The following is a 9,180-nucleotide window of genomic DNA, read 5'->3' as shown; positions in this document are numbered from 1 at the left end:
AAAAGACAGATCCCTGCCCATTTATGCTCTCTCTACTCTCTCTACTCTTCTCTTCTCTGTCTGCTTCTGCTCTCTCTCTCTCTCTCTCTCTCTCTCTCTCTCTCTCTCTCTCTCTCTGGCAACCCACCATGGTGGTCAACCATTAAAACTGTTCCTCTTCTCCTTTAGTCTCCCTACTCTGCTGGGCCTATAATAAAGTGGTTAATATGTCTAACATGTCTCATCTTGTGTCTTATCTTGTGCCACCTTCTTCTTCTTCTTCTTCTTCTTCTTCTTATTATTATTATTATTATTATTATTATTATTATTATTATTCTTCATTTCTAATTAAACAAAAATTTAACAAGTACTAAGTCCCTGACTTCCCTAGCTAGCACCTGGCTCTAGATATCCTGGACAATTTTTAGTGTCTATTAGGGTTGAAAAGTCATAATTAGCTACACAACCAAGCCCGGTATCAGGAAAGCAAGGGGATTTGGAGCCCAAGAGGATGCAGGATGTTGAGTGAAGACTGTATTACAGAAGTATGAAAGAATGCATTTTCTAGATGCACTCACTAAAAAGGAATTTGGGGAGCAGGGAATGAATTTAGAATATAAAATGCTACTGTCTTGTTTGAAACAGTATGCCAGCCAATTTTCCTGCAGAACCGTAGAATAAACTATTTGACTTGCAACTCTTAAGTATTCAATGATCTTATTGTAAAATAAGGATTATATTTCCCCCAAATTAGTGGGCTTGTTCAGGATTTTTATATTTGGGAAGAAAACCATTGGTCTTGGGAAAGTAGGAGATGTGCTCTGCCTCACATGGACCATTGGGGTTTTTCCCTCCATTTTTTATATAAATTAGAAACAAGATTGTTTTACACATCAATCCCACTTCTCTCTCTCTCCCACCCTCCCCTAACCCCCCACTAACACCCTACCTATCCCATACCCTTTCTGCTCCCTAGAGAGGGTGATGCCTTCCATAGGGGGTATTCAGAGTCTGTCATGTACTTTGGGATAGGGCCTAGGCCCTCCCCTGTGTGTCTTGGCTCAGGGAGTATCCCTCTATGTGGAATGGGCTCCCAAAGTCCATTCCAATGCTAGGGATAAGTACTGATCTACTATAAGAGGTCCCATAGATTTCCAAGGCCTCCTCACTGACACCCACATTCTTGGGTTGTGTATCAGTCCTATGCTGGTTTCCAGCTATCAGTCTGGGGCCCAAGAGCTCCCCCTTGTTCAGGTCAGCTGTTTTTTGGACCATTGTTTTTAAATGTCATGTTTCTCCTATGTTCTTTAGATTTGGTCTGGAGACTGTTCAGGAATTTTGACACACTGAAAAACTCTCTACAGAAGTTCCTCTGAGCCTCACCAATTCTTTCATGTGACTATCTCTATTTCTCTTGTTTTTATTACTATGAAGCAACTTCCAGATAACTTTAAAGGGAAACCTCTCCTCTTTAATGCCCATCATATTTAGATCTGTGTATATTTTATTGTTTCTTTCTAATGCTCTCCCTTCAACCTTGAGGCCACATGATAGACTTTGAGCCCTTCCATCTAATAAACATCACAGCTAATGGAATTATGGATTATGTGTCAGCTACCTTTCTGGGATGGAAGCTGTTGTTATCTATTCTTTTAATTAACAAAAGTCCTCTATAATCAAAACCACAATATGTAGTGTTGGTGTAAAAGTAAACAGTTAACAGAACCCAGTAAAAAAAAAAAAAAACCTCCTGGAAATAAAACCTTCATTCATATAGAGATAACTAACCTTCAGACCCAAGTCCAAACATAATCCAGTGGAAAAAATACAATTGAAGTTTCCATAAATAGTCCTGCAACATTTGAAGTCATGTGAAAAGTGAATTTTTGAGTAAGGCTCATAAAATTAAATTTTAAAATATAAAACAAAATTAACTAAAACTTATCTTGGATGGAACTATCAACTTGCAACTGTAAAATCTATGGGAAAATAGCAGAAAGTTTTCGTGAGTTTGAATAGAGCAAAGATCTCTTTTTAAATTTTATTTTTTGAGGCAGTATCTGACTATATGTTAACTAACCTTCCCTTAAATTCACAACCCTCCTACCTCAGCTTTCAGAGTGCTTAGAGTGTAGGGATGTACTATCATGTCAGCAGCAAAGCTCATTTATTTAAGACAGTGGAAGTACAATCAGTACATGAACAAATTAATACAATGCATTTAATTAAATGTCTATTCTGACAGGGGAGTTATTAAAACAATGAAATGCCAAGCTACACCCTGAGTAAATATTTTAATCCTCATATTCCATAAAGGACATCCATTGGAAATACACAAAGCAATTCAAATGTCAATAATAAAAAATACACACATCACAAAGCAAAAGCATGGTGAGAGAAAGTAAGCACATGAAAAATACACTGGGTACCATTTGAAATTTAGCAAATGCAACTTAATCAAAGTAAGACACCATACAAATTTAATAAAATAATTTACATCAAAAGGGGAGAAAATACCACTTGTTAATGAAAATGTAGAGGATATGAAACACAAACTGAAAATGTGAACTGCTAAAGACTGGAAAAATACAACAATTTTCAAAGCATAAAATATGCACTAACTCTTCAGGTATTTATTTCAGATAAAGTATAGGCTCACATGTGCGCACACACACACACGTGCGCATGCATGTGCGTACACAAACCCCCCCACACACATCCATAGTAACTGTGTTTGTAATGCCCCCCAACTGAAAACAGTTCAAATATTATTCAACACATGAATGATGAGCAAATTGTAGCACCCTCATATAATATATTCATATTATGAAATGTTACCAAAGAATGAAGTATAATAAACTACTGATAATACATTATATATATACATACATACACACACACACACACACACACACACACACACACACACACATATATATATATCAATGTAGCTATTAAGATAGCAATAACCTTCTATGTCCTACTATGTGACTACTGAGGGAATGCAAGCTGGTCTAGTTATCCAGAGTGAGGCATGGTATCATAAGGAAAGTGATAGAGCATTAGAAAGGCTCTCTAAGGAAATACATAGCAGAAGGCACACGTTTGTTATCTTGACGATAGGATGATCATACAGGTATATGCATGTGTTGAAACATATTTTTATAATACAACTGAACGACTTGATAGATGTTGATTATACTCCATAAAGGCTGTTCAAAATAATTTATCAATGACATTTGTCTAATTTATTATTAATTTTGATATGAAAAATAACAATAGCTAATTATACATTGCTGAAATTATTGAAGCACTTTGGTTTTCTTCACTTTGGGGAAGGATAAGGTTTTGTTTGTTTTGTTATTTTTTGTTTGTTTTTGAGATCCCAGATCAAAGGCATCAACAAGTGAACTATTGCTACAGCATAAGTGACAGGAGTAGCTCTGAACTGGACTAAAGCCCAGGTTAGTTTGTGAAACCCAAATCTGCAGAATCAGGTGGAGAATTGCTGCTTGCTTCTTATCAGAGCTTGCTTGACATCTTTGTTCCTCAGACTGTATATGAGGGGGTTCAACATAGGAATGACAATAGTGTAGAAGATAGACACCACTTTGCTCTGCTTCATGGAAGAGACAGCACTGGGCTGTACCAAAAAATAAGCACACACCAATCAGGTGGGAGGCACATGTAGAGAAGGCTTTCTGGCATCCCTGCATTGGGCAGGTCTTCAATATAGTTGAGAGGATATAGATGTATGAAACAAAAACCATCAAGAAGGTACTGATGATAATGGAACCACATAAGCCAAGAAGAACCAGCTGGTTCATAAATGTTTCTGAACATGAGAGAGTTAGTAGTGGTAGGACATCACAGAAGTCATTGATTTCATTGGACCCACAAAAGGACAAAGTGAAGGTCATTGTGGTTTGAGTGACAATCAATCATTGCACCCCAATAGTAGGATCCAGACACTAATAATCCACAGACCCAGTAAGACATACTCAGAGAGTATAGAAGAGGATTGCAGATGGCAATGAAGTGGTCATAGGCCATGGCAGCCAGGAGAAAAGCTTCTGTAGAACCAAAAAGAGACAAAAAAAAAGAATTGTTTGACACACCTGCCAAATTTTATTGTGTGGTCCTGTTACAAGCAGTTCATCAGAGCTCTGGGACCAATTGTGGAAGAATAGCAGATGTCCAAAAAGTAAAGGCTTTGGAGGAAGGCATACATTGAGGTGTGCATTTATCCTAATATGTATAATCATGCCAAAATTTCCCACCACTGCTATAACATTCAAAACTGAAAAAATCAGAAATAGCACTGTTTGTATCCAAGGACCCCCTTTGAATCCAAGTAGAACAAACTCTGAAGCATGTGTAAAATTTGTCATTTTATGATCACACCACAGAAGGATGGAAGAGAAGGAGAAAACAAAGGAAATTGAAAATTTGCAAACCCTATATACTTTACTACCTACAAGACTAAATTAAATTATAGACATCTGTGTGTCATTGAAATCATTCTGTTTACAATATTGGCATACTGTGTCCCATATGCCATGAAAAAAGGAAAAGGTACAGCTGCAGGAGAAAGAAAGTGGAAACAAATAAGAATTGGCATACAAATAGTCAGCTTCTATGAACACATCGATATTATGCTCACCTCATCTTACCAGCAAAACACAAGAACTGAAACTGCGAGGTATTTTAAATCATGAATTTACTTTATTCCCAATTTAGAAAACTATGGATGTCTCAAAATCAAACTGCAATGATAAGGACTACAGAAATAGCTCAGTGGTAAAGTGTTAGCTTGTAGTCCCAAGGCTGTAAATTTAATCCCTAGCAATACAAGAAAGCACAAAGACAGACATGAGCATACATTACACATAACTCTTGATTCAGTTCTGCATTATAACTGCTATGTTGGATATGCTGGGAGATGTTGGCAAGTCGTCAGTACTGTGAAAAATCATTTCATTCAGAGTCCTGTGTCTCAATATCGAATTTTTTACTTCCTCCATAATATATTATCTTAGATACATATAGGTTTTAGACACAAAACCCTATGAAGACATGACTACAGAATGAGCTCCACTGCTCACAGTGTGCATGCTGTCCTTTCCCTTTAGAATTCTTGGTATGTGATGTTTCTATTTCCTATGCCAGCTACTTAGCATATTCTCTTTCTAACCTCTCTGGTTTTAGTATTTCATATTTTGTATTTGTCTATCCTAATAGCACTTATAAGGGGCCTTATGATGACACTAGATACTTTTACACATTCCAGAATAATCACATTTTCTTATTTTTAATGATTATGTCTGACAATTTCCTTTTATAATGTAACATGACATATTCACAAGATCCATAAAATAGGATATATATATCCCATGAAAATATTTTTGTACATATTCCAAGCAAACTAATGATTTTTTGTTAAAATATAAGACAAAATAAATCAAACAATATGTAAGTATCTTATAAAAATTAGACCTGTTCATTTCAGTTCATGTGGTGTCTTTCCTAAATATATCATTGTTAAACAAATTTTCCTTTACTTCTTTTTCATCTCTAATACAAACCTATTCATGAGGTAATACAGAAATAGCACATAAAATCCATACTTTATTTAAGCATCCTCTCTTAAGAAACACTTGGACTATAGATAATTGGGACTTTGTTGTAGAAATGAAACTTCCTAAAGAGATACTTTCTAAAGCATCAAGTAAGTGATGAAGCTATGTATGTGTGAGGCAGAAATTTGTATGTATGGGGATATATGAAATTTGGAAAAGTTGTGGCTACTCTTTTCTTTGTTGTTTACATATTGCTATGAATCTCTAATATACAAAGCTGTAAAAAATATGCCACAGAGAAATAGTTCAGTGTACTAGTTAATATAAAGTTCTGGTATCAGAAAGCCAGGGATCTCATGAACTAATGTCATATTATTGCTACTTTTGTAGTAGCTTGACCTGTCAGATGTAGGTATTAAAAGTGACGGTAACTGTAAAGACCAAAAAAATTTTACATGAAAGTAGTTTACAGATTCTTGTCACGTAGTAAAAGTACAACCTCAATGCTACTATTATTAATAGTTAAGAATGCACTATTTCTCCAATGCATTTGGATTGTTTATGAATCAATTGTAAGTCTCTGAAAAATCATGATTGATTTAGAAGTTCAATCAACTAAACTACAATTTAAATATATTTAATATAATTGGTCACAGGGACTTTGAGAAAACATTTTTTTTCTACAAAATAGACCTCACCAAAATGTTTGGTTCCTTCCTTCCCTTTATAGCTGATTATTGAGTTCATCTTCAACTTTGCAGTAAATTATGTTCAACACACAAAATTTCTACAGACCAATTTTATAAGAGATAAGTTGAAGAATATATAGTTTCCTTGGTGCTGATCATCAGAGATTTATTCCTCAGGGTTATGTATTAACAAGAAGACTTTGCTCACTTAGGCAACTTGGGAAAGTAGCAAAAAGAAGTCCTAGAAGTAAGGATTTGAAAGCAAAACAAAACAAATTCAAATCATAAAACCTGTTTTTAAAAATAGGAGCAGTCCTTACTCCTATGGAGGGGGAGGTCAATCCAACACATATGCTATGAAAGTGGAGAGGGAAAAACTGGAGATAAAGGTTACAGCAGAACAAAGGATAGAAAAATATATGGAGGTGTATGGTGCAGAGTCAGACAAACTAATCATTTATTAAAATGCCATATTGACATCTGTTATTATGTAAGCTAATTTTAAAATATACAAGTAATAATTAAATAAATAGAAACATAAAATAGAAATGTCTTGCATTTTACCAGACCACAGCTGACTGAAATCAATAGTAACACCAACTTAAGATCCTAGACAAATGCATGGAGCATGAGTAATGTACTTTTAAATGAGGAATCACTGAAGAAATCAGGGGATGAGTCTAGAATAATAATAAGAAAATATTGGAGGGGTAATAATAAGAAGGGAAGAAGTCGTTATTCACATTTGTAGATGCGATTATTTGATACTTAAAAGACCAAGTGGAATTCACCAGAAACATTTTTTCTAATAAATTACATTTAGTAAAATTTCAAGATACAAAAAGTAACACACAAAATTAACAGATCTTATGTATATCATATATATATATATACTTGCTGAGAAAAAATTGAGAAAAAACACAACATTCACAACAGCTCAATAAATACTTTAGAGTTTAATGTAACCAAGTCAGTTAAAGGCATCATTAATAATTATTTTAAGACATTGAAAAGAGAAATAGAAGTTACTGGGTGGTGGCACTTGCTCCAGGAGGAGGAAGGAGGATGCCAGGGACCAACCACACAGCCACATGGCCAGCTAAGGAGTAAAAAATAAAGAGATATATAGAATAGAGAAAGTTAAAAGCCTAGAGGCAAAAGATAGACAACAAAATTTCAGTTAATAAAAGCTGGATAGAAACAAGCCAAGAAAAGGCTGGGCTTTCATAAGTAAGAGTAATTCTCTCTATATTTAATTGGTAACTGGATGGCAGGTCCCCAAAGAGCAAAGAGTAGAAAAACCAACTACAGTGAGCCACAATGTGGGTGATAGGAAACAAATCTGGGTCCTCTGCATGAGCAGCAAGAAATCTTAGTGGCTCAATCTTCTCTCCAGCTCCAAAAAAATTTCTGATGAAGGGTGTGAAAGAACAATAAAATGCATGAATGTGAAAAGGTTCATACTGGGAGCAGACAGGTATGAGCAGGAAATGGAGGCAGGGAGGTTAGAGACAAGCGAGAAGAATCAGCTACAACAAAGTAAGCCTTTCCCTTTTTACCTATCTTCTATTCTTGGGAAATACTCATATTTGTCCTTTATTTTCTAACTTTTCTTCTTTGACATCTCATGGAAATAGAAATATAAAAGTGTTTTTTTGTTGTTGTTGTTTTAGGTTTCATTTATGCAGGCTGACATTGTTAAGGCTCATCTGTGTGATCATATAAATCAATATTTCAAGATTTTATGATTGAATAATATTGTTTAGTTATTAAACAAACCATACTTTTTGGGTTTGTTTTTTGTGTGATTTTTTTGAGATGGTTTCTCTGTAGCTTTGGAGCCTTTTCTGGAACTTGCTCTGTGGAACAGGCTGGCCTGGAACTCACAAAGATCAGCCTGTCTCTGCCTCTCAAGTGCTGGGATTAAAGGTGTGTGCCACCACCACCCAGCCAGATCATACTTTTATTCAACCACCTGTTAATAAACATTTAGCTTGTATCTTAGTGAATTTTCTATTGTGAGGACACCAATAGTGACAAATACCAATTTTGTTTTTAAGGAAAGAGTTTATTTCAGGTTATAGCTTATAGTTTACCATGAAGAAAATTCAGGACAGAAACTCAAAGCAGGAACCTGGATGCAGGAATGGAAGCAGTACCCACGGAGGAACTATGCATTCTGGCTTGCTTTCTTATACAACCTAGGACCTTCTGCCCAGTGGAGGATCTTATAATACCAGTAATTATGAAAATTCTTTACAACCTTGCCTACAGGCAAATTTGATAGAAATATATTCTCAATTGAGTGTCCCTCTTCCTACTAACATGGGTCAAGTTGATAAAACTAAAAGAGTTCAGTTGGAGTCTCCCTACACAGGAGATGATAATACACTGGAATGTAATATTTCTTCCAGATGCCACAGGTTCCTTTAACAACACAGTACAATGTATGGGATATCTCTCCTCAAGTTGTTGATTATAATTGTTCAGGAGAACCCCAAAATAATACAAGCTATTGTCATTACTGTAGTTGTCTTATAAAACTTGATGGTACAGTTTAATTGCTGAAAATATCACACACTTTAGACACAGGACATGGTGAAATCAAGTTGGTACAGACTGGAAAGTTTCCTCCATTCTGACTAGCTTTCATAGTCTAGAAGTGATATGTAGGCATTGATAAATGCTATGAGCTATACCAACAGCCAATGTGACAAGATATACCATGATGCAAGTATAGCATGGATGCTATGGAGTCACCAAACCACTTTGCAACTGGATTTAAGACATGCTCCATTGGAGGAAATATATGCTTTATACTATAAATCTTGCCAAGAAACTATGGTTAGTGAGCTCACATGTCTTATTAATGGTACAGTGGCTGTACCCAAATATATTACTAATTCAGCTACTGAATGTAGATAGCAATCACT

At 35.4% G+C, this 9,180-nt stretch overlaps 1 pseudogene; it reads right to left on the bottom strand.

The window, feature by feature from the left end:
• Positions 1-2,893: 2,893 nt before the first annotated feature.
• Positions 2,894-5,370, bottom strand: LOC107977287 (annotated as a pseudogene).
• Between the last annotated feature and the right edge of the window lie 3,810 nt (positions 5,371-9,180).

The sequence above is a fragment of the Cricetulus griseus genome, chromosome 3 (assembly GCF_003668045.3).
Source record: "Cricetulus griseus strain 17A/GY chromosome 3, alternate assembly CriGri-PICRH-1.0, whole genome shotgun sequence".
Lineage (NCBI taxonomy): Eukaryota > Metazoa > Chordata > Mammalia > Rodentia > Cricetidae > Cricetulus > Cricetulus griseus.
Note: the sequence above shows the minus strand (reverse complement) of the source record. Positions and strands in the feature narration are given on the sequence as shown.